We start from the raw sequence: 23,712 nt of genomic DNA, 5'->3' as shown, positions 1-23,712 counted from the left end.
AGCAAGTCTCTGCAGGATGGCTACTTTGGAAGAACTGTCCCGCTGTTTTCTTGCCAAGCATGATGCTCTATGGTATGCAATATCATTGCATGGAAGGAGTAGGGGGAGGAGGACATGCACTGCCTGTGAGCCTGTCTGGTGGGCTGACCCCCAGCAAGGATCTAAACACCCACCACCCACTCGCTCACACCACAGCCACAGTAGGATAGGGGTGGCAGTTGCAAGACCAAGAGACAGAAAAACTTCCCAGTCAATATAATGACATTTTAAGAAGGGAATGAGAAGAAAAGAGAAAAAGATAATGACGTAAAGGCTGTGACTGACCACCTTTCACCAGCAGACCAATGCCAAGGAAGTCTCTGCAGAACAGCAAGTTTGGAAGAACTGTGCAGCCGTTTTGTTGCCGAGCATGATGCTCTATGGTATGCAATATCCCTTTGGTAAATTCGGGTCAGCTGTCCTGACTGTGTCCCCTCCTGAAAACTTCCCCAACCCTAGCCTGCTCTGTGAAAGTGCAGAGACGGAAACATAGAAGGCCTTGATGCTGAGCTAAATCGTTGGTGCGTCACCTCCACTGTTTTAGCCACACAATCAGAACACAGCACCATATTGCCTATGGTGAAGACAATTGCCTCAATCACAGCCAGAGCCAGTACAGCCTGCTTCCCCCACTCCCTCTCCTGGCCTGCTCTGGCGCCATTTTCTGCACAAGCCTCCCCGCCCAGCACAGCTGCCCCCAGAGCAGAAGGAATTGCCGCCCCTCCTCTCGCCTCTCTCCCTCTCCCCTGCTGCCCCTTCCCAGGAACCTGTGTGGCTGCTGCCCTCCCAGGGTCTCCTGCAGCTCTGGCTCCTTGCTGGAGGCCAGCAGTGGCCACATGCCGCCTTCAGCAGGATGTGCGCTGAGGCCAAGATGGCACGCCAGGACAGAGAGGCAGCAAAGCTGGACCTGACCTCTGGGGCCTCCCTCCCACAAGGTGCACATCCTGCCCCGAGACATGTCCTGCTACAACCAGTGCCTGCCGTGCCTGCCATGTGGACCCTGTGGCCCGACCCCGCTGGCCAACAGCTGCAATGAGCCCTGTGTCCAGCAGTGCCAGGACTCCACTGTCATCATCCAGCCCTCTCCCGTGGTGGTGACCCTGCCCGGGCCCATCCTCAGCTCCTTCCCGCAGAACACCGCCGTGGGATCCTCCACCTCCGCTGCCGTTGGCAGCATCCTCAGCTCTCAGGGAGTGCCCATCTCCTCCGGGGGCTTTGGCCTCTCTGGCTCTGGCAGCCGCTACTGTGGCAGGAGGTGCTTCCCGTGCTAAAGCTGCTGGCATTGGCTCTGGAGAAAGACCCCCAGAGACCCAGACTTTGGTAGCGGACTGGGCACAGAGCATAGGCTTCTTGTGTTCAGGGTGACCAAGCCTCCCCATCACCCCTTGGAAGAAGATGGGTCTCTTGGAGAGCATGGCCCATGTCTGCCTTATCCCTTCTCCACTCTCTCCTTTCCCGCCTGTGCCCTTGTTGCTCACCGCAACTTCTCTGGACCCTGAATCCCACAATTTCATCATAGAGAGGATCTTCTGTCCTGTCTCCCTCAGTGGAGTGGGCATATAGACATCTGGCAGGATGCCCACCATGGCCACACAGCCCATGCTCTCATCTGCCCCTGGTGCTTCCTGCACTGGGGCTTCCTCTCGGAGCAACCTCTTTTCCATCTTTTGACTCGATTATTAAAGTTTTGCTGCATCCTAGCCTGTGCCTCTGAGTTGTCCTTCCCCTGCAGACGCTCCAGACACCTGCTGTCAGGACCAATGCTGTTCCTCTGGGGACTTTGGTGGGAGTATTGGGCACATGGGTCCATTCACTTCCCCAAGCGTAAGGCCCTGTGCAGTAGGGCCCCTTGGGAAAGCACTGTCACTCACACGTGAGGGAGGTGCCCATGAGTTCTGCAGGGCCGCTGGCCATCAGGCACAGCTTTGCTGCCTCTCTGTCCTGGCGTGCCATCTTGGCCTCAGCGCACATCCTGCTGAAGGCGGCATGTGGCCACTGCTGGCCTCCAGCAAGGAGCCAGAGCTGCAGGAGACCCTGGGAGGGCAGCAGCCACACAGGTTCCTGGGAAGGGGCAGCAGGGGAGAGGGAGAGAGGCGAGAGGAGGGGCGGCAATTCCTTCTGCTCTGGGGGCAGCTGTGCTGGGCGGGGAGGCTTGTGCAGAAAATGGCGCCAGAGCAGGCCAGGAGAGGGAGTGGGGGAAGCAGGCTGTACTGGCTCTGGCTGTGATTGAGGCAATTGTCTTCACCATAGGCAATATGGTGCTGTGTTCTGATTGTGTGGCTAAAACAGTGGAGGTGACGCACCAACGATTTAGCTCAGCATCAAGGCCTTCTATGTTTCCATCTCTGCACTTTCACAGAGCAGGCTAGGGTTGGGGAAGTTTTCAGGAGGGGACACAGTCAGGACAGCTGACCCGAATTTGCCAAAGGGATATTGCATACCATAGAGCATCATGCTCGGCAACAAAACGGCTGCACAGTTCTTCCAAACTTGCTGTTCTGCAGAGACTTCCTTGGCATTGGTCTGCTGGTGAAAGGTGGTCAGTCACAGCCTTTACGTCATTATCTTTTTCTCTTTTCTTCTCATTCCCTTCTTAAAATGTCATTATATCGACTGGGAAGTTTTTCTGTCTCTTGGTCTTGCAACTGCCACCCCTATCCTACTGTGGCTGTGGTGTGAGCGAGTGGGTGGTGGGTGTTTAGATCCTTGCTGGGGGTCAGCCCACCAGACAGGCTCACAGGCAGTGCATGTCCTCCTCCCCCTACTCCTTCCATGCAATGATATTGCATACCATAGAGCATCATGCTTGGCAAGAAAACAGCGGGACAGTTCTTCCAAAGTAGCCATCCTGCAGAGACTTGCTGGGCTTCTTTTTCCCATTCCCTCCTTAAAATGTCATTATATCAGCCGGGGAGTTTTCCTGTCTCTTCGTCTTCCAACTCTTTCCCCTGTCCTGCTGCAGCTGCAGCGTGAGCGAGTGCATGGTGGGTGCTTAGATGCTTGCCAGGGTCAACCCACCACACAGTCCTCCCCCTACTCCTTCCGTCTGTTCCCTGGGCTTCCTGCAAAACCTTGTGGGGAAGAGGGAGGCAGGGAGAGACTGAGGGCAGGAGGAGAGACAGCAGGTGCTTTCTGAGTGTCTCTAAGGGCCGTCCACAAGCTCCCCAAAGCAGCACCGCAGGCACCCAGAGCCCAGTCTGGCAGATGTCTTCCTGCCAGCCTGCCCTCACACCACATCATCTATCTTGCAGCCCCTCTATTGCAGCAGACCGAAAGCTGGTCCAGGAAAAGTTGCTTGGGTGGTAAACCCATCCAAAGAGAAGTGACTCCCAGCACTGTTCCCAGACATCGAGGACACCAATGACATCCCGGGCTGTGTGAGCAGAAGCATAGTCAGGAGCTCAAGAATCATAGAATTACAGAATCATGGAAGGGCTCAGGTTGGAAGGGACTTTAATGATCATCTAACTCCAAGCCCCCTGCCACAGACAGGGATGCCACTTGCTGTATCAGATTGGCCAAGGCCCCATCCAGAATGGCCTTGGACTCCTCCAGCAATGGGGCATCCACAACGTCTCTTGGCAACCTGTTCCAGTGCCTCACTACTCTTACAGTGAAGAAATTCCTCTTAAGGTCTAGTCTAAATCTGTCCTCTTTTAGTTTAAGACCATTCCCCCTTGCCCTATCATGTTCTACCCAAGTAAAGAGTCCTTCTCAATCTTTTTTTCTGAGACCCCTTTAAGTACTGAAAGGTTACAATGAAGTCTCCCAGGAGTCATCTCTTCTCCAGGCTGAACATCTCGAGCTCTCTCAGCCTTTCTTCATAGGAGAGGCGCTCCAGCTGTCTGATCATATTTTACCCTACTCTGGACTCGCTCTAAGAAGTCCACATCTTTCTTGTGCCGGGGGCCCCAGACCTGGACTCACTACTCCAAATGTGGCCTCACGAGGGCAGAGCAGGATAAAGTCTCTCTCCAAGTCTCTCTCCACACAGCTGCTCTTGATGAGTTCTTCTCCCTGTCTGTACTCCTGTGTGGGACTGCCCTGAGCCAGGTGCAGCACCTTGCAGTTGGACTTGTTGAACCTCATGCGGTTCACATAGGCCCACTTCCCCAGCCTGTGGAGGTCCCTTTGAATGGCACCTCTTCCTTCTATCAACTGCACCACAGAGTTTGGTGTCATTGAGGGCAGTGACAATCCCACTCCGCTCAACACTCCTCCAAATGCATCTAGAACACTGTGTCCAGTTTTGGGCTCTGTAGCAGGAAAGACTTTGACCAAGCACAGCAAGTTCTGCAGTGTTGTTGTTAGGAAGGGTTTTCCTGGCTCCTCCTGGGCAGCTATGCCCTCCATCTTGTCAAGGACGTAGTCATCCCTCGTTCTTTACTACTTGCTTCATGCTGTTGTGCTAATCAGAGAAGAAGCAACAGTGTGCACACCAAAATGCACAGAGGCCACTCAACTACATTGGATAATTCCATCCAGCTCTAAGTAAGCAGATATTTAGAATCCAGACGGTGACCTGATGCGTGAAGAAGCATTCTGAATGCAAGCCTGTGTTAATGATTGCTAAGCATGAGCATCAGCAACCACCCGCTCCCAGAACTACCAGTCAGCAACACCTCTCTCCCCAGGCACCCTGGAAGAGTAGCTGCAGGGGAAGGACAACTCAGAGGCGAAGGCTGAGATGCAGCAGAACTTTAATATTCGAGTCAAATGGGGGAAAAGAGGTTGCTCCGAGAGGAAGCCCCAGTGCAGGAAGCACCAGGGGCAGACGAGAGCATGAGCTGTGTGGCCTTGGTGGGCATGCCACCATTTGACCACCTGTCTGCTCCACTGAGGGAGAAGGGTCAGCATGTCCTCTCAATGATGACGTTGTGGGACTCAGAACACAGTGGAACCGTGCTGAGTAACAAGGACATTGGTGGGAAAGGAGAGAGTGGAGGAGGGGAAAGGCAGACATGGGCCGTGCTCTCCGAGAGACCCATCTTCTTCCAAGGGGTGATGGGGAGGTTTGGCCACCCTGAACATAAGAAGCCTATGCTCTGTGCCCTATCCGCTGCCAACATCTGGGTCCCTGGGGGTTTTTCTCCAGGGCCATTGCCAGCAGTTTTAGCACGGGAGACACCTTGTGCCGCAGGAGCGGCTGCCAAAGCCAGAGCGGCCAAAGCCCCCGGAGGAGATGGGCACTCCCTGAGAGCTGAGGATGCTGCCAACGGCAGCGGAGGTGGAGGATCCCACGGCGGTGTTCTGCGGGAAGGAGCTGAGGATGGGGCCGGGCAGGGTCACCACCACAGGAGAGGGCTGGATGACGACAGTGGAGTCCTGGCACTGCTGGACACAGGGCTCATTGCAGCTGTTGGCCAGCGGGGTCGGGCCACAGGGTCCACATGGCAGGCACGGCAGGCACTGGTTGTAGCAGGACATGTCTCGGGGCAGGACGTGCACCTTGTGGGAGGGAGGCCCCAAAGGAGAATGTTGGTGAGAGAGGAGCAGTCTGCCAGCACACCACTGGATAGCAATGGCACATGCTGTTTGGGGAGCCGGCAGATGTCTAAGGAGGCCCACAGCCATCTCCTTCCCTTTGTTCCCAACAGTGTTGGCAAGAACTTTCAGGCCAAAGGAGCTCCCCACCAAGCCCATATCTCGGGACGTACGTCAGCCAAGCCACAGCTTCACTTCATGACACATCTCCTGACCCCTTCCATCGCCCATGACTAGCAACCCGAAAACCCAGCAGAGGAGGAAGGTGCAGGCATGTTATGAGAACTCCCCAGGGATGAAAAGGAGGAGAAAGGCCTTAAGACTCACCTTGTTCCCAGGGAGATGCAGGAGAGAGGAGTGGATGAAGAGAGTGAGGAGATGGGGCCTCTTTTATACCTCTCCTGCATCGCCCCGGGCCCACAGTCACTCTACGCAGGCTGTAATTTTCCATCAGACTCACCTCAAATGCAAAATAGCCTTCCTAATGGCACAGGTTGTGCTTTGGTTTCCGTCAACTCTGCCATTTCATTTCCTCATTTCAGATTTGCCCAGTTGGCATCAGAATCTCCTTTTAAGTACCAAGATGAGAGGTCAAGCATTTCCCTGGGCGGGAACACGTCAGTAGGGCAGCAGATGGGTCCTAAGTGCTGGAGGGTGTATTGGGTTTCCTTGGCAAGGTTTTGGTAACGGGGTTCTGCAGGGGTGGTCTCTGTCAGAGGTGTCACAGAATCACAGAACTGTAGGGGTTGGAAGGGTCCTCAAGAGATCACCGGTTCCAACCCCCCTGCCAGAGCAGGTTCCCTAGAGCAGGTTGCCCATGTAAGCGTCCAAACGGGACTTGAATATCTCCAGAGAAGGAGACTCCATAACCACCCTGGCCTGGCTATTCCAGTGTTCCATCACCCTTACCGTGAAAAAGTTCTTTCGCATGTTGGTGCGGAACTTCCTGTGATCATTTTTTTGGCCATTGCCCCTTGTCCTGTCCCCACGAACCGCTGAAAAGTGGTTGGCCAAATCCCTCCGCCTCCCACACTTAAGATATTTGTAAACATTATTAAGATCCCCTCTCATTCTTCTTTCCTCAACGCTGAACAGACCCAGAAGCTGCCCCATGTTAGATAAGAGCCAGTTTCAGCTGGCTCCAAAGTGGCCTGCTGCTGTCCAGAGCCAAACCAATATGCAATGTTTTTTTGGGCTGTGTGAGAACAGAATTAAGAAAAGGAAAACTACTCCTGCACAACAGCAGCTGGGACAGCGAGGAGTGAGAAACAGCCCTGCAGACACCAAGGTTGGTGAAGAAGGAGAGGGAGGAGGTGCTCCAGGTCCTAAAGCAGAATCATAGAATCATGGAATCATTAAGGTTGGAAAAGACCTCCAAGATCATCTGGTCCAAGCATCCCCCTATCACCAATATCATCCACTAAAGCATGTCCCCAAGTACCACAGCCAATCTTTCTTTAGACACCCCCTGGGATGATGACTCCACCACCGCTCTGGGCAACCCCTTCCAATACCTAACTACTCTTCCTGAGAAGAAATTTCTCCTCATTTCCAACCTGAACCTCCACTGGCGCAACCTGAGGCCATTCCCTCTAGTCCTATCACAAGTTATCTGTGAGAAGAGGCCGACCCCCAGCTCCTTTCAGGTAGTTGTAGAGGGCAGTAATGTCTCCCCTGAGCCTCCTCTTCTCCAGACTAAACAACCCCACTTCCCTCAGCTGCTCCTCCCAGGACTTGTGCTCCAGACCCTTCACCAGCTTTGTAGCCCTTCTCTGGACACACTCCAGGGCTACGATGTCTTTATAAACAAAGATATTAAAGAGGATGGGCCCCAACACCGACAACCCTGGGGAACACCACTCGTGAAAGGCCAACAGCTGGATTTGACTCCATTCAATCAGAAGTTCCCCTGCGGCCCGTGGAGAGGCCTCTGGTGGAGCAGGCTGTCCCCCTGCAGTCCATGGGTAGCACGGTGGAGCACATCTCCACACTGCAGCCCATGGAGGATTCCCCAGCGGAGCAGGTGGATCTTGCCTGAAGGAGGCTGTGGCCCATGGAGAGGACCACAGTGGTGCAGGCCCTGGGCCAGAGCTGCAGCCCGTGGACAGGAGCCCACGCAGGAGCAGGGGTTCTGGGGGGAGCTGCCGCCCATGGGGGAACCCGTGTTGGAGCAGTTTGCTCCTGACAGATGGACCCCGTGGTACGGACCCATATTTGCAGCAGTTCTTAAAGAGCTGCTGCCTGTGAGAAGCCCATGCAGGATCAATTTGGGAAGGAATAAATCCTGTGGGAGGGACCCTAATTTGGAACAAGTGCAGGGAGTTACTGTGAAGGAGGGGCAGAGTCGAAGTTTTATGGACTGACCACAGACCCCAGGGCATGTTCCCCTGCGCCACCTGGGGGAAGAACATAGAAGAGGGTGGCAGGGGAGGTTGTTTTTAGTTTGTTTTTAGTTTCTCACTGCTCTAGCTTGTTAGTAATAGGTAATTAATTACATTAATCTCCCTATTCTGAATCTGTCTTGTCCATGGCAATAATTGGTGATTGATCTCTCTGTCCTTATCTCAACCCTTGATCCCTTTTCATCGCATTTCCTCCCCCTTTCCCTTTGAGGAGGGGGAATAGATAGCAGTTGTGATGGAGCTCAGCTGCCCAGCTGAGTAAAACCGCCATAGAGTAGGTCAGAAGGGGTAGAAGATGAGTCCCAAGTGCTGGAGGGGTCCTGCATATATATCCTGCTGCCTATGCAGTGCCCTCCTGGATGACCAAAGCCTCCCTGGCCTGAGGACACAGCACATCCTTCTACCACTTGGCCTGGCTCCCAGACTGCTCCACCAGTCACAGCTCATTGCCTGCATAGGCAGATGGGCTGTGCTGCAGTTTTGAAATGCCCTGGCACAAGGCTGCTCCTTCTGGGGTGACATGTTGTCTGCTTGTTTGACCTTGTTCCCTCTTGTGGCTGTCTCCTGGGCTCTTCAGGCAACCCATGTTGTCAGCTGCTGTGAGGAAGGCAAAGGTTGCTCTCCTGAGCCAAAAACCAGAGGAATTGTTCACAGGGACAGTGTCTTGCTCCACCACTCTCCTTGCCATACCAAGCACTTTGGCCAGACTCATTCCCTGACCAGCAGCGCACCCAAAGACATGCCCTGTTGTGCAAAACATGCCTGCAATCCTGTGAGCTGCCTGAGCTATGAGAGTACTTGTGAGAAGGTCATGCTGCAGGGTGATGGCTGTTGGGGCTGCCTGGAGCATGGCACAGCTTGAGCTTGGATTCGCATGGAGCTGCTTGGCCAGAGGGGGATTTAGCTTGCATGATGCTCAGGCCTGCAGACAGCAGGCACTCTGGCTTGGCCTCACGCCAAAAGCGTGGCATGTGACCAATCCCAAATTAGAGCATGACTTGTCCTGGGCAGGGAGAGTCTCTCCCAGGAAGCTTGCCTGCTGAAGGCATTCCCTTGCCTCCCTGGGGTGTGCCCCAGCTGCCTCCCATGTCTGCAGGGCAGGGAAGAGCTTTGCTCATGCAGCAGGGATGCATTGCCTCCTTGGTGGAGTCTGGGAGATGTTTCTGTAGCCAGGGCCCTTGTGAGCAAGTCCCCTCCCTGAGCATGTCCAGCTGTGTGGCAGTGCTGGTTCCTGCCAGCCCTCGCTAGATGAGGGGAACCTTCCTTGCCCCCCCAAGTGGTGCTGGCTTGTGCTGTTGCCTGAGGAGGGCTTTGGGACGTGGCAGAGGAAGCGTGCTGAAGCTCTAATGCTGGAAGACTTATTGCCTGGGACCTAGCCAGGAGGGATGTTTTCTGCAACCCTTTCTTTCCAACCAGAAAGCACTCAGGAGAGCTCCTACACACAGCCCCATCTCTTTAGCCAGGAGGGTGAAGCCTGTGTGTCCCTTCCCTCCCACCGTCCATGTCTGACCCTGCCCTGGGGGCAGATCTGCTCAGAGGAGGTCCACAGGCAGCTCATGGGCAGCTTCTGGACATTTCTCACAGAGGCCACCCCTGCAGAACCCCGTTACCAAAACCTTGCCACGGAAACCCAATACACCCTCCAGCACTTAGGACTCATCTGCTGCCCTACTGACGTGTTCCCGCCCAGGGAAATGCTTGACCTCTCATCTTGGTACTTAAAAGGAGATTCTGATGCCAATTGGGCAAATCTGAAATGAGGAAATGAAATGGCAGAGTTGACGGAAACCAAAGCACAACCTGTGCCATTAGGAAGGCTATTTTGCATTTGAGGTGAGTCTGATGGAAAATTACAGCCTGCGTAGAGTGACTGTGGGCCTGGGGCGATGCAGGAGAGGTATAAAAGAGGCCCCATCGCCTCACTCTCTTCATCCACTCCTCTCTCCTGCATCTCCCTGGGAACAAGGTGAGTCTGAAGGCCTTTCTCCTCCTTTTCATCCCTGGGGAGTTCTCATAACATGCCTGCACCTTCCTCCTCTGCTGGGTTTTCGGGTTGCTAGTCATGGGCGATGGAAGGGGTCAGGAGATGTGTCATGAAGTGAAGCTGTGGCTTGGCTGACGTACGTCCCGAGATATGGGCTTGGTGGGGAGCTCCTTTGGCCTGAAAGTTCTTGCCAACACTGTTGGGAACAAAGGGAAGGAGATGGCTGTGGGCCTCCTTAGACATCTGCCGGCTCCCCAAACAGCATGTGCCATTGCTATCCAGTGGTGTGCTGGCAGACTGCTCCTCTCTCACCAACATTCTCCTCTGGGGCCTCCCTCCCACAAGGTGCACGTCCTGCCCCGAGACATGTCCTGCTACAACCAGTGCCTGCCGTGCCTGCCATGTGGACCCTGTGGCCCGACCCCGCTGGCCAACAGCTGCAATGAGCCCTGTGTCCAGCAGTGCCAGGACTCCAACGTCTTCATCCAGCCCTCTCCCGTGGTGGTGACCCTGCCCGGCCCCATCCTCAGCTCCTTCCCGCAGAACACCGCCGTGGGATCCTCCACCTCCGCTGCCGTTGGCAGCATCCTCAGCTCTCAGGGAGTGCCCATCTCCTCCGGGGGCTTTGGCCTCTCTGGCTTTGGCAGCCGCTACTGTGGCAGGAGGTGCTTCCCGTGCTAAAGCTGCTGGCATTGGCTCTGGAGAAAGACCCCCAGAGACCCAGACTTTGGTAGCGGACTGGGCACAGAGCATAGGCTTCTTGTGTTCAGGGTGACCAAGCCTCCCCATCACCCCTTGGAAGAAGATGGGTCTCTTGGAGAGCATGGCCCATGTCTGCCTTATCCCTTCTCCACTCTCTCCTTTCCCGCCTGTGCCCTTGTTGCTCACCGCAACTTCTCTGGACCCTGAATCCCACAATTTCATCATAGAGAGGATCTTCTGTCCTGTCTCCCTCAGTGGAGTGGGCATATAGACATCTGGCAGGATGCCCACCATGGCCACACAGCCCATGCTCTCATCTGCCCCTGGTGCTTCCTGCACTGGGGCTTCCTCTCGGAGCAACCTCTTTTCCATCTTTTGACTCGAATATTAAAGTTTTGCTGCATCCTAGCCTGTGCCTCTGAGTTGTCCTTCCCCTGCAGACGCTCCAGACACCTGCTGTCAGGACCAATGCTGTTCCTCTGGGGACTTTGGTGGGAGTATTGGGCACATGGGTCCATTCACTTCCCCAAAGCGTAAGGCCCTGTGCAGTAGGGCCCCTTGGGAAAGCACTGTCACTCACACGTGAGGGAGGTGCCCATGAGTTCTGCAGGGCCGCTGGCCATCAGGCGCAGCTTTGCTGCCTCTCTGTCCTGGCGTGCCATCTCGGCCTCAGCGCACATCCTGCTGAAGGCGGCATGTGGCCACTGCTGGCCTCCAGCGAGGAGCCAGAGCTGCAGGGGGCCCTGGGAGGGCAGCAGCCACACAGGTTCCTGGGAAGGGGCAGCAGGGGAGAGGGAGAGAGGCGAGAGGAGGGGCGGCAATTCCTTCTGCTCTGGGGGCAGCTGTGCTGGGCGGGGAGGCTTGTGCAGAAAATGGCGCCAGAGCAGGCCAGGAGAGGGAGTGGGGGAAGCAGGCTGTACTGGCTCTGGCTGTGATTGAGGCAATTGTCTTCACCATAGGCAATATGGTGCTGTGTTCTGATTGTGTGGCTAAAACAGTGGAGGTGACGCACCAACGATTTAGCTCAGCATCAAGGCCTTCTATGTTTCCGTCTCTGCACTTTCACAGAGCAGGCTAGGGTTGGGGAAGTTTTCAGGAGGGGACACAGTCAGGACAGCTGACCCGAATTTGCCAAAGGGATATTGCATACCATAGAGCATCATGCTCGGCAACAAAACGGCTGCACAGTTCTTCCAAACTTGCTGTTCTGCAGAGACTTCCTTGGCATTGGTCTGCTGGTGAAAGGTGGTCAGTCACAGCCTTTACGTCATTATCTTTTTCTCTTTTCTTCTCATTCCCTTCTTAAAATGTCATTATATTGACTGGGAAGTTTTTCTGTCTCTTGGTCTTGCAACTGCCACCCCTATCCTACTGTGGCTGTGGTGTGAGCGAGTGGGTGGTGGGTGTTTAGATCCTTGCTGGGGGTCAGCCCACCAGACAGGCTCACAGGCAGTGCATGTCCTCCTCCCCCTACTCCTTCCATGCAATGATATTGCATACCATAGAGCATCATGCTTGGCAAGAAAACAGCGGGACAGTTCTTCCAAAGTAGCCATCCTGCAGAGACTTGCTGGGCTTCTTTTTCCCATTCCCTCCTTAAAATGTCATTATATCAGCCGGGGAGTTTTCCTGTCTCTTCGTCTTCCAACTCTTTCCCCTGTCCTGCTGCAGCTGCAGCGTGAGCGAGTGCATGGTGGGTGCTTAGATGCTTGCCAGGGTCAACCCACCACACAGTCCTCCCCCTACTCCTTCCGTCTGTTCCCTGGGCTTCCTGCAAAACCTTGTGGGGAAGAGGGAGGCAGGGAGAGACTGAGGGCAGGAGGAGAGACAGCAGGTGCTTTCTGAGTGTCTCTAAGGGCCGTCCACAAGCTCCCCAAAGCAGCACCGCAGGCACCCAGAGCCCAGTCTGGCAGATGTCTTCCTGCCAGCCTGCCCTCACACCACATCATCTATCTTGCAGCCCCTCTATTGCAGCAGACCGAAAGCTGGTCCAGGAAAAGTTGCTTGGGTGGTAAACCCATCCAAAGAGAAGTGACTCCCAGCACTGTTCCCAGACATCGAGGACACCAATGACATCCCGGGCTGTGTGAGCAGAAGCATAGTCAGGAGCTCAAGAATCATAGAATTACAGAATCATGGAAGGGCTCAGGTTGGAAGGGACTTTAATGATCATCTAACTCCAAGCCCCCTGCCACAGACAGGGATGCCACTTGCTGTATCAGATTGGCCAAGGCCCCATCCAGAATGGCCTTGGACACCTCCAGCAATGGGGCATCCACAACGTCTCTTGGCAACCTGTTCCAGTGCCTCACTACTCTTACAGTGAAGAAATTCCTCTTAAGGTCTAGTCTAAATCTGTCCTCTTTTAGTTTAAGACCATTCCCCCTTGCCCTATCATGTTCTACCCAAGTAAAGAGTCCTTCTCAATCTTTTTTTCTGAGACCCCTTTAAGTACTGAAAGGTTACAATGAAGTCTCCCAGGAGTCATCTCTTCTCCAGGCTGAACATCTCGAGCTCTCTCAGCCTTTCTTCATAGGAGAGGCGCTCCAGCTGTCTGATCATATTTTGCCCTACTCTGGACTCGCTCTAAGAAGTCCACATCTTTCTTGTGCCGGGGGCCCCAGACCTGGACTCACTACTCCAAATGTGGCCTCACGAGGGCAGAGCAGGATAAAGTCTCTCTCCAAGTCTCTCTCCACACAGCTGCTCTTGATGAGTTCTTCTCCCTGTCTGTACTCCTGTGTGGGACTGCCCTGAGCCAGGTGCAGCACCTTGCAGTTGGACTTGTTGAACCTCATGCGGTTCACATAGGCCCACTTCCCCAGCCTGTGGAGGTCCCTTTGAATGGCACCTCTTCCTTCTATCAACTGCACCACAGAGTTTGGTGTCATTGAGGGCAGTGACAATCCCACTCCGCTCAACACTCCTCCAAATGCATCTAGAACACTGTGTCCAGTTTTGGGCTCTGTAGCAGGAAAGATTTTGACCAAGCACAGCAAGTTCTGCAGTGTTGTTGTTAGGAAGGGTTTTCCTGGCTCCTCCTGGGCAGCTATGCCCTCCACCTTGTCAAGGACGTAGTCATCCCTCGTTCTTTACTACTTGCTTCATGCTGTTGTGCTAATCAGAGAAGAAGCAACAGTGTGCACACCAAAATGCACAGAGGCCACTCAACTACATTGGATAATTCCATCCAGCTCTAAGTAAGCAGATATTTAGAATCCAGACGGTGACCTGATGCGTGAAGAAGCATTCTGAATGCAAGCCTGTGTTAATGATTGCTAAGCATGAGCATCAGCAACCACCCGCTCCCAGAACTACCAGTCAGCAACACCTCTCTCCCCAGGCACCCTGGAAGAGTAGCTGCAGGGGAAGGACAACTCAGAGGCGAAGGCTGAGATGCAGCAGAACTTTAATATTCGAGTCAAAAGATGGAAAAGAGGTTGCTCCGAGAGGAAGCCCCAGTGCAGGAAGCACCAGGGGCAGACGAGAGCATGAGCTGTGTGGCCTTGGTGGGCATGCCACCATTTAACCACCTGTCTGCTCCACTGAGGGAGAAGGGTCAGCATGTCCTCTCAATGATGACGTTGTGGGACTCAGAACACAGTGGAACCGTGCTGAGTAACAAGGACATTGGTGGGAAAGGAGAGAGTGGAGGAGGGGAAAGGCAGACATGGGCCGTGCTCTCCGAGAGACCCATCTTCTTCCAAGGGGTGATGGGGAGGTTTGGCCACCCTGAACATAAGAAGCCTATGCTCTGTGCCCTATCCGCTGCCAACATCTGGGTCCCTGGGGGTTTTTCTCCAGGGCCATTGCCAGCAGTTTTAGCACGGGAGACACCTTGTGCCGCAGGAGCGGCTGCCAAAGCCAGAGCGGCCAAAGCCCCCGGAGGAGATGGGCACTCCCTGAGAGCTGAGGATGCTGCCAACGGCAGCGGAGGTGGAGGATCCCACGGCGGTGTTCTGCGGGAAGGAGCTGAGGATGGGGCCGGGCAGGGTCACCACCACAGGAGAGGGCTGGATGACGACAGTGGAGTCCTGGCACTGCTGGACACAGGGCTCATTGCAGCTGTTGGCCAGCGGGGTCGGGCCACAGGGTCCACATGGCAGGCACGGCAGGCACTGGTTGTAGCAGGACATGTCTCGGGGCAGGACGTGCACCTTGTGGGAGGGAGGCCCCAAAGGAGAATGTTGGTGAGAGAGGAGCAGTCTGCCAGCACACCACTGGATAGCAATGGCACATGCTGTTTGGGGAGCCGGCAGATGTCTAAGGAGGCCCACAGCCATCTCCTTCCCTTTGTTCCCAACAGTGTTGGCAAGAACTTTCAGGCCAAAGGAGCTCCCCACCAAGCCCATATCTCGGGACGTACGTCAGCCAAGCCACAGCTTCACTTCATGACACATCTCCTGACCCCTTCCATCGCCCATGACTAGCAACCCGAAAACCCAGCAGAGGAGGAAGGTGCAGGCATGTTATGAGAACTCCCCAGGGATGAAAAGGAGGAGAAAGGCCTTAAGACTCACCTTGTTCCCAGGGAGATGCAGGAGAGAGGAGTGGATGAAGAGAGTGAGGAGATGGGGCCTCTTTTATACCTCTCCTGCATCGCCCCGGGCCCACAGTCACTCTACGCAGGCTGTAATTTTCCATCAGACTCACCTCAAATGCAAAATAGCCTTCCTAATGGCACAGGTTGTGCTTTGGTTTCCGTCAACTCTGCCATTTCATTTCCTCATTTCAGATTTGCCCAGTTGGCATCAGAATCTCCTTTTAAGTACCAAGATGAGAGGTCAAGCATTTCCCTGGGCGGGAACACGTCAGTAGGGCAGCAGATGGGTCCTAAGTGCTGGAGGGTGTATTGGGTTTCCTTGGCAAGGTTTTGGTAACGGGGTTCTGCAGGGGTGGTCTCTGTCAGAGGTGTCACAGAATCACAGAACTGTAGGGGTTGGAAGGGTCCTCAAGAGATCACCGGTTCCAACCCCCCTGCCAGAGCAGGTTCCCTAGAGCAGGTTGCCCATGTAAGCGTCCAAACGGGACTTGAATATCTCCAGAGAAGGAGACTCCATAACCACCCTGGCCTGGCTATTCCAGTGTTCCATCACCCTTACCGTGAAAAAGTTCTTTCGCATGTTGGTGCGGAACTTCCTGTGATCATTTTTTTGGCCATTGCCCCTTGTCCTGTCCCCACGAACCGCTGAAAAGTGGTTGGCCAAATCCCTCCGCCTCCCACACTTAAGATATTTGTAAACATTATTAAGATCCCCTCTCATTCTTCTTTCCTCAACGCTGAACAGACCCAGAAGCTGCCCCATGTTAGATAAGAGCCAGTTTCAGCTGGCTCCAAAGTGGCCTGCTGCTGTCCAGAGCCAAACCAATATGCAATGTTTTTTTGGGCTGTGTGAGAACAGAATTAAGAAAAGGAAAACTACTCCTGCACAACAGCAGCTGGGACAGCGAGGAGTGAGAAACAGCCCTGCAGACACCAAGGTTGGTGAAGAAGGAGAGGGAGGAGGTGCTCCAGGTCCTAAAGCAGAATCATAGAATCATGGAATCATTAAGGTTGGAAAAGACCTCCAAGATCATCTGGTCCAAGCATCCCCCTATCACCAATATCATCCACTAAAGCATGTCCCCAAGTACCACAGCCAATCTTTCTTTAGACACCCCCTGGGATGATGACTCCACCACCGCTCTGGGCAACCCCTTCCAATACCTAACTACTCTTCCTGAGAAGAAATTTCTCCTCATTTCCAACCTGAACCTCCACTGGCGCAACCTGAGGCCATTCCCTCTAGTCCTATCACAAGTTATCTGTGAGAAGAGGCCGACCCCCAGCTCCTTTCAGGTAGTTGTAGAGGGCAGTAATGTCTCCCCTGAGCCTCCTCTTCTCCAGACTAAACAACCCCACTTCCCTCAGCTGCTCCTCCCAGGACTTGTGCTCCAGACCCTTCACCAGCTTTGTAGCCCTTCTCTGGACACACTCCAGGGCTACGATGTCTTTATAAACAAAGATATTAAAGAGGATGGGCCCCAACACCGACAACCCTGGGGAACACCACTCGTGAAAGGCCAACAGCTGGATTTGACTCCATTCAATCAGAAGTTCCCCTGCGGCCCGTGGAGAGGCCTCTGGTGGAGCAGGCTGTCCCCCTGCAGTCCATGGGTAGCACGGTGGAGCACATCTCCACACTGCAGCCCATGGAGGATTCCCCAGCGGAGCAGGTGGATCTTGCCTGAAGGAGGCTGTGGCCCATGGAGAGGACCACAGTGGTGCAGGCCCTGGGCCAGAGCTGCAGCCCGTGGACAGGAGCCCACGCAGGAGCAGGGGTTCTGGGGGGAGCTGCCGCCCATGGGGGAACCCGTGTTGGAGCAGTTTGCTCCTGACAGATGGACCCCGTGGTACGGACCCATATTTGCAGCAGTTCTTAAAGAGCTGCTGCCTGTGAGAAGCCCATGCAGGATCAATTTGGGAAGGAATAAATCCTGTGGGAGGGACCCTAATTTGGAACAAGTGCAGGGAGTTACTGTGAAGGAGGGGCAGAGTCGAAGTTTTATGGACTGACCACAGACCCCAGGGCATGTTCCCCTGCGCCACCTGGGGGAAGAACATAGAAGAGGGTGGCAGGGGAGGTTGTTTTTAGTTTGTTTTTAGTTTCTCACTGCTCTAGCTTGTTAGTAATAGGTAATTAATTACATTAATCTCCCTATTCTGAATCTGTCTTGTCCATGGCAATAATTGGTGATTGATCTCTCTGTCCTTATCTCAACCCTTGATCCCTTTTCATCGCATTTCCTCCCCCTTTCCCTTTGAGGAGGGGGAATAGATAGCAGTTGTGATGGAGCTCAGCTGCCCAGCTGAGTAAAACCGCCATAGAGTAGGTCAGAAGGGGTAGAAGATGAGTCCCAAGTGCTGGAGGGGTCCTGCATATATATCCTGCTGCCTATGCAGTGCCCTCCTGGATGACCAAAGCCTCCCTGGCCTGAGGACACAGCACATCCTTCTACCACTTGGCCTGGCTCCCAGACTGCTCCACCAGTCACAGCTCATTGCCTGCATAGGCAGATGGGCTGTGCTGCAGTTTTGAAATGCCCTGGCACAAGGCTGCTCCTTCTGGGGTGACATGTTGTCTGCTTGTTTGACCTTGTTCCCTCTTGTGGCTGTCTCCTGGGCTCTTCAGGCAACCCATGTTGTCAGCTGCTGTGAGGAAGGCAAAGGTTGCTCTCCTGAGCCAAAAACCAGAGGAATTGTTCACAGGGACAGTGTCTTGCTCCACCACTCTCCTTGCCATACCAAGCACTTTGGCCAGACTCATTCCCTGACCAGCAGCGCACCCAAAGACATGCCCTGTTGTGCAAAACATGCCTGCAATCCTGTGAGCTGCCTGAGCTATGAGAGTACTTGTGAGAAGGTCATGCTGCAGGGTGATGGCTGTTGGGGCTGCCTGGAGCATGGCACAGCTTGAGCTTGGATTCGCATGGAGCTGCTTGGCCAGAGGGGGATTTAGCTTGCATGATGCTCAGGCCTGCAGACAGCAGGCACTCTGGCTTGGCCTCACGCCAAAAGCGTGGCATGTGACCAATCCCAAATTAGAGCATGACTTGTCCTGGGCAGGGAGAGTCTCTCCCAGGAAGCTTGCCTGCTGAAGGCATTCCCTTGCCTCCCTGGGGTGTGCCCCAGCTGCCTCCCATGTCTGCAGGGCAGGGAAGAGCTTTGCTCATGCAGCAGGGATGCATTGCCTCCTTGGTGGAGTCTGGGAGATGTTTCTGTAGCCAGGGCCCTTGTGAGCAAGTCCCCTCCCTGAGCATGTCCAGCTGTGTGGCAGTGCTGGTTCCTGCCAGCCCTCGCTAGATGAGGGGAACCTTCCTTGCCCCCCCAAGTGGTGCTGGCTTGTGCTGTTGCCTGAGGAGGGCTTTGGGACGTGGCAGAGGAAGCGTGCTGAAGCTCTAATGCTGGAAGACTTATTGCCTGGGACCTAGCCAGGAGGGATGTTTTCTGCAACCCTTTCTTTCCAACCAGAAAGCACTCAGGAGAGCTCCTACACACAGCCCCATCTCTTTAGCCAGGAGGGTGAAGCCTGTGTGTCCCTTCCCTCCCACCGTCCATGTCTGACCCTGCCCTGGGGGCAGATCTGCTCAGAGGAGGTCCACAGGCAGCTCATGGGCAGCTTCTGGACATTTCTCACAGAGGCCACCCCTGCAGAACCCCGTTACCAAAACCTTGCCACGGAAACCCAATACACCCTCCAGCACTTAGGACTCATCTGCTGCCCTACTGACGTGTTCCCGCCCAGGGAAATGCTTGACCTCTCATCTTGGTACTTAAAAGGAGATTCTGATGCCAATTGGGCAAATCTGAAATGAGGAAATGAAATGGCAGAGTTGACGGAAACCAAAGCACAACCTGTGCCATTAGGAAGGCTATTTTGCATTTGAGGTGAGTCTGATGGAAAATTACAGCCTGCGTAGAGTGACTGTGGGCCTGGGGCGATGCAGGAGAGGTATAAAAGAGGCCCCATCTCCTCACTCTCTTCATCCACTCCTCTCTCCTGCATCTCCCTGGGAACAAGGTGAGTCTGAAGGCCTTTCTCCTCCTTTTCATCCCTGGGGAGTTCTCATAACATGCCTGCACCTTCCTCCTCTGCTGGGTTTTCGGGTTGCTAGTCATGGGCGATGGAAGGGGTCAGGAGATGTGTCATGAAGTGAAGCTGTGGCTTGGCTGACGTACGTCCCGAGATATGGGCTTGGTGGGGAGCTCCTTTGGCCTGAAAGTTCTTGCCAACACTGTTGGGAACAAAGGGAAGGAGATGGCTGTGGGCCTCCTTAGACATCTGCCGGCTCCCCAAACAGCATGTGCCATTGCTATCCAGTGGTGTGCTGGCAGACTGCTCCTCTCTCACCAACATTCTCCTCTGGGGCCTCCCTCCCACAAGGTGCACGTCCTGCCCCGAGACATGTCCTGCTACAACCAGTGCCTGCCGTGTCTGCCATGTGGACCCTGTGGCCCGACCCCGCTGGCCAACAGCTGCAATGAGCCCTGTGTCCAGCAGTGCCAGGACTCCAACGTCTTCATCCAGCCCTCTCCCGTGGTGGTGACCCTGCCCGGCCCCATCCTCAGCTCCTTCCCGCAGAACACCGCCGTGGGATCCTCCACCTCCGCTGCCGTTGGCAGCATCCTCAGCTCTCAGGGAGTGCCCATCTCCTCCGGGGGCTTTGGCCTCTCTGGCTTTGGCAGCCGCTACTGTGGCAGGAGGTGCTTCCCGTGCTAAAGCTGCTGGCATTGGCTCTGGAGAAAGACCCCCAGAGACCCAGACTTTGGTAGCGGACTGGGCACAGAGCATAGGCTTCTTGTGTTCAGGGTGACCAAGCCTCCCCATCACCCCTTGGAAGAAGATGGGTCTCTTGGAGAGCATGGCCCATGTCTGCCTTATCCCTTCTCCACTCTCTCCTTTCCCGCCTGTGCCCTTGTTGCTCACCGCAACTTCTCTGGACCCTGAATCCCACAATTTCATCATAGAGAGGATCTTCTGTCCTGTCTCCCTCAGTGGAGTGGGCATATAGACATCTGGCAGGATGCCCACCATGGCCACACAGCCCATGCTCTCATCTGCCCCTGGTGCTTCCTGCACTGGGGCTTCCTCTCGGAGCAACCTCTTTTCCATCTTTTGACTCGAATATTAAAGTTTTGCTGCATCCTAGCCTGTGCCTCTGAGTTGTCCTTCCCCTGCAGACGCTCCAGACACCTGCTGTCAGGACCAATGCTGTTCCTCTGGGGACTTTGGTGGGAGTATTGGGCACATGGGTCCATTCACTTCCCCAAGCGTAAGGCCCTGTGCAGTAGGGCCCCTTGGGAAAGCACTGTCACTCACACGTGAGAGAGGTGCCCATGAGTTCTGCAGGGCCGCTGGCCATCAGGCCCAGCTTTGCTGCCTCTCTGTCCTGCCTTGCCATCTCGGCCTCAGCGCACATCCTGCTGAAGGCGGCATGTGGCCACTGCTGACCTCCAGCGAGGAGCCAGAGCTGCAGGGGGCCCTGGGAGGGCAGCAGCCACACAGGTTCCTGGGAAGGGGCAGCAGGGGAGAGGGAGAGAGGCGAGAGGAGGGGCGGCAATTCCTTCTGCTCTGGGGGCAGCTGTGCTGGGCGGGGAGGCTTGTGCAGAAAATGGCGCCAGAGCAGGCCAGGAGAGGGAGTGGGGGAAGCAGGCTGTACTGGCTCTGGCTGTGATTGAGGCAATTGTCTTCACCATAGGCAATATGGTGCTGTGTTCTGATTGTGTGGCTAAAACAGTGGAGGTGACGCACCAACGATTTAGCTCAGCATCAAGGCCTTCTATGTTTCCGTCTCTGCACTTTCACAGAGCAGGCTAGGGTTGGGGAAGTTTTCAGGAGGGGACACAGTCAGGACAGCTGACCCGAATTTGCCAAAGGGATATTGCATACCATAGAGCATCATGCTCGGCAACAAAACGGCTGCACAGTTCTTCCAAACTTGCTGTTCTGCAGAGACTTCCTTGGCATTGGTCTGCTGGTGAAAGGTGGTCAGTCACAGCCTTTACGTCATTATCTTTTTCTCTTTTCTTCTCATTCCCTTCTTAAAATGTCATTATATTGACTGGGAAGTTTTTCTGTCTCTTGGTCTTGCAACTGCCACTCCTATCCTACTGTGGCTGTGGTGTGAGCGAGTGGGTGGTGGGTGTTTAGATCCTTGCTGGGGGTCAGCCCACCAGACAGGCTCACAGGCAGTGCATGTCCTCCTCCCCCTACTCCTTCCATGCAATGATATTGCATACCATAGAGCATCATGCTTGGCAAGAAAACAGCGGGACAGTTCTTCCAAAGTAGCCATCCTGCAGAGACTTGCTGGGCTTCTTTTTCCCATTCCCTCCTTAAAATGTCATTATATCAGCCGGGGAGTTTTCCTGTCTCTTCGTCTTCCAACTCTTTCCCCTGTCCTGCTGCAGCTGCAGCGTGAGCGAGTGCATGGTGGGTGCTTAGATGCTTGCCAGGGTCAACCCACCACACAGTCCTCCCCCTACTCCTTCCGTCTGTTCCCTGGGCTTCCTGCAAAACCTTGTGGGGAAGAGGGAGGCAGGGAGAGACTGAGGGCAGGAGGAGAGACAGCAGGTGCTTTCTGAGTGTCTCTAAGGGCCGTCCACAAGCTCCCCAAAGCAGCACCGCAGGCACCCAGAGCCCAGTCTGGCAGATGTCTTCCTGCCAGCCTGCCCTCACACCACATCATCTATCTTGCAGCCCCTCTATTGCAGCAGACCGAAAGCTGGTCCAGGAAAAGTTGCTTGGGTGGTAAACCCATCCAAAGAGAAGTGACTCCCAGCACTGTTCCCAGACATCGAGGACACCAATGACATCCCGGGCTGTGTGAGCAGAAGCATAGTCAGGAGCTCAAGAATCATAGAATTACAGAATCATGGAAGGGCTCAGGTTGGAAGGGACTTTAATGATCATCTAACTCCAAGCCCCCTGCCACAGACAGGGATGCCACTTGCTGTATCAGATTGGCCAAGGCCCCATCCAGAATGGCCTTGGACTCCTCCAGCAATGGGGCATCCACAACGTCTCTTGGCAACCTGTTCCAGTGCCTCACTACTCTTACAGTGAAGAAATTCCTCTTAAGGTCTAGTCTAAATCTGTCCTCTTTTAGTTTAAGACCATTCCCCCTTGCCCTATCATGTTCTACCCAAGTAAAGAGTCCTTCTCAATCTTTTTTTCTGAGACCCCTTTAAGTACTGAAAGGTTACAATGAAGTCTCCCAGGAGTCATCTCTTCTCCAGGCTGAACATCTCGAGCTCTCTCAGCCTTTCTTCATAGGAGAGGCGCTCCAGCTGTCTGATCATATTTTACCCTACTCTGGACTCGCTCTAAGAAGTCCACATCTTTCTTGTGCCGGGGGCCCCAGACCTGGACTCACTACTCCAAATGTGGCCTCACGAGGGCAGAGCAGGATAAAGTCTCTCTCCAAGTCTCTCTCCACACAGCTGCTCTTGATGAGTTCTTCTCCCTGTCTGTACTCCTGTGTGGGACTGCCCTGAGCCAGGTGCAGCACCTTGCAGTTGGACTTGTTGAACCTCATGCGGTTCACATAGGCCCACTTCCCCAGCCTGTGGAGGTCCCTTTGAATGGCACCTCTTCCTTCTATCAACTGCACCACAGAGTTTGGTGTCATTGAGGGCAGTGACAATCCCACTCCGCTCAACACTCCTCCAAATGCATCTAGAACACTGTGTCCAGTTTTGGGCTCTGTAGCAGGAAAGATTTTGACCAAGCACAGCAAGTTCTGCAGTGTTGTTGTTAGGAAGGGTTTTCCTGGCTCCTCCTGGGCAGCTATGCCCTCCACCTTGTCAAGGACGTAGTCATCCCTCGTTCTTTACTACTTGCTTCATGCTGTTGTGCTAATCAGAGAAGAAGCAACAGTGTGCACACCAAAATGCACAGAGGCCACTCAACTACATTGGATAATTCCATCCAGCTCTAAGTAAGCAGATATTTAGAATCCAGACGGTGACCTGATGCGTGAAGAAGCATTCTGAATGCAAGCCTGTGTTAATGATTGCTAAGCATGAGCATCAGCAACCACCCGCTCCCAGAACTACCAGTCAGCAACACCTCTCTCCCCAGGCACCCTGGAAGAGTAGCTGCAGGGGAAGGACAACTCAGAGGCGAAGGCTGAGATGCAGCAGAACTTTAATATTCGAGTCAAAAGATGGAAAAGAGGTTGCTCCGAGAGGAAGCCCCAGTGCAGGAAGCACCAGGGGCAGACGAGAGCATGAGCTGTGTGGCCTTGGTGGGCATGCCACCATTTAACCACCTGTCTGCTCCACTGAGGGAGAAGGGTCAGCATGTCCTCTCAATGATGACGTTGTGGGACTCAGAACACAGTGGAACCGTGCTGAGTAACAAGGACATTGGTGGGAAAGGAGAGAGTGGAGGAGGGGAAAGGCAGACATGGGCCGTGCTCTCCGAGAGACCCATCTTCTTCCAAGGGGTGATGGGGAGGTTTGGCCACCCTGAACATAAGAAGCCTATGCTCTGTGCCCTATCCGCTGCCAACATCTGGGTCCCTGGGGGTTTTTCTCCAGGGCCATTGCCAGCAGTT

General features: G+C 54.4%; 4 pseudogenes; 2 read left to right on the top strand and 2 right to left on the bottom strand.

Annotated features, from left to right (window-relative positions):
- Nucleotides 1-4,722: 4,722 nt before the first annotated feature.
- LOC136786780 (feather keratin 1-like) lies at nt 4,723-5,989 on the bottom strand (annotated as a pseudogene).
- Nucleotides 5,990-9,752: 3,763 nt separating this feature from the next.
- On the top strand, nt 9,753-11,019 carry LOC136786781 (feather keratin 1-like; annotated as a pseudogene).
- A 2,984-nt stretch (nt 11,020-14,003) lies between these two features.
- Nucleotides 14,004-15,270, bottom strand: LOC136786809 (feather keratin 1-like; annotated as a pseudogene).
- A 3,763-nt stretch (nt 15,271-19,033) lies between these two features.
- Nucleotides 19,034-20,300, top strand: LOC136786810 (feather keratin 1-like; annotated as a pseudogene).
- The last annotated feature ends 3,412 nt before the right edge of the window (nt 20,301-23,712 follow it).

The sequence above is a fragment of the Anser cygnoides genome, chromosome 22 (genome assembly GCF_040182565.1).
Source record: "Anser cygnoides isolate HZ-2024a breed goose chromosome 22, Taihu_goose_T2T_genome, whole genome shotgun sequence".
Classification (NCBI taxonomy): domain Eukaryota; kingdom Metazoa; phylum Chordata; class Aves; order Anseriformes; family Anatidae; genus Anser; species Anser cygnoides.
Note: the sequence above shows the minus strand (reverse complement) of the source record. Positions and strands in the feature narration are given on the sequence as shown.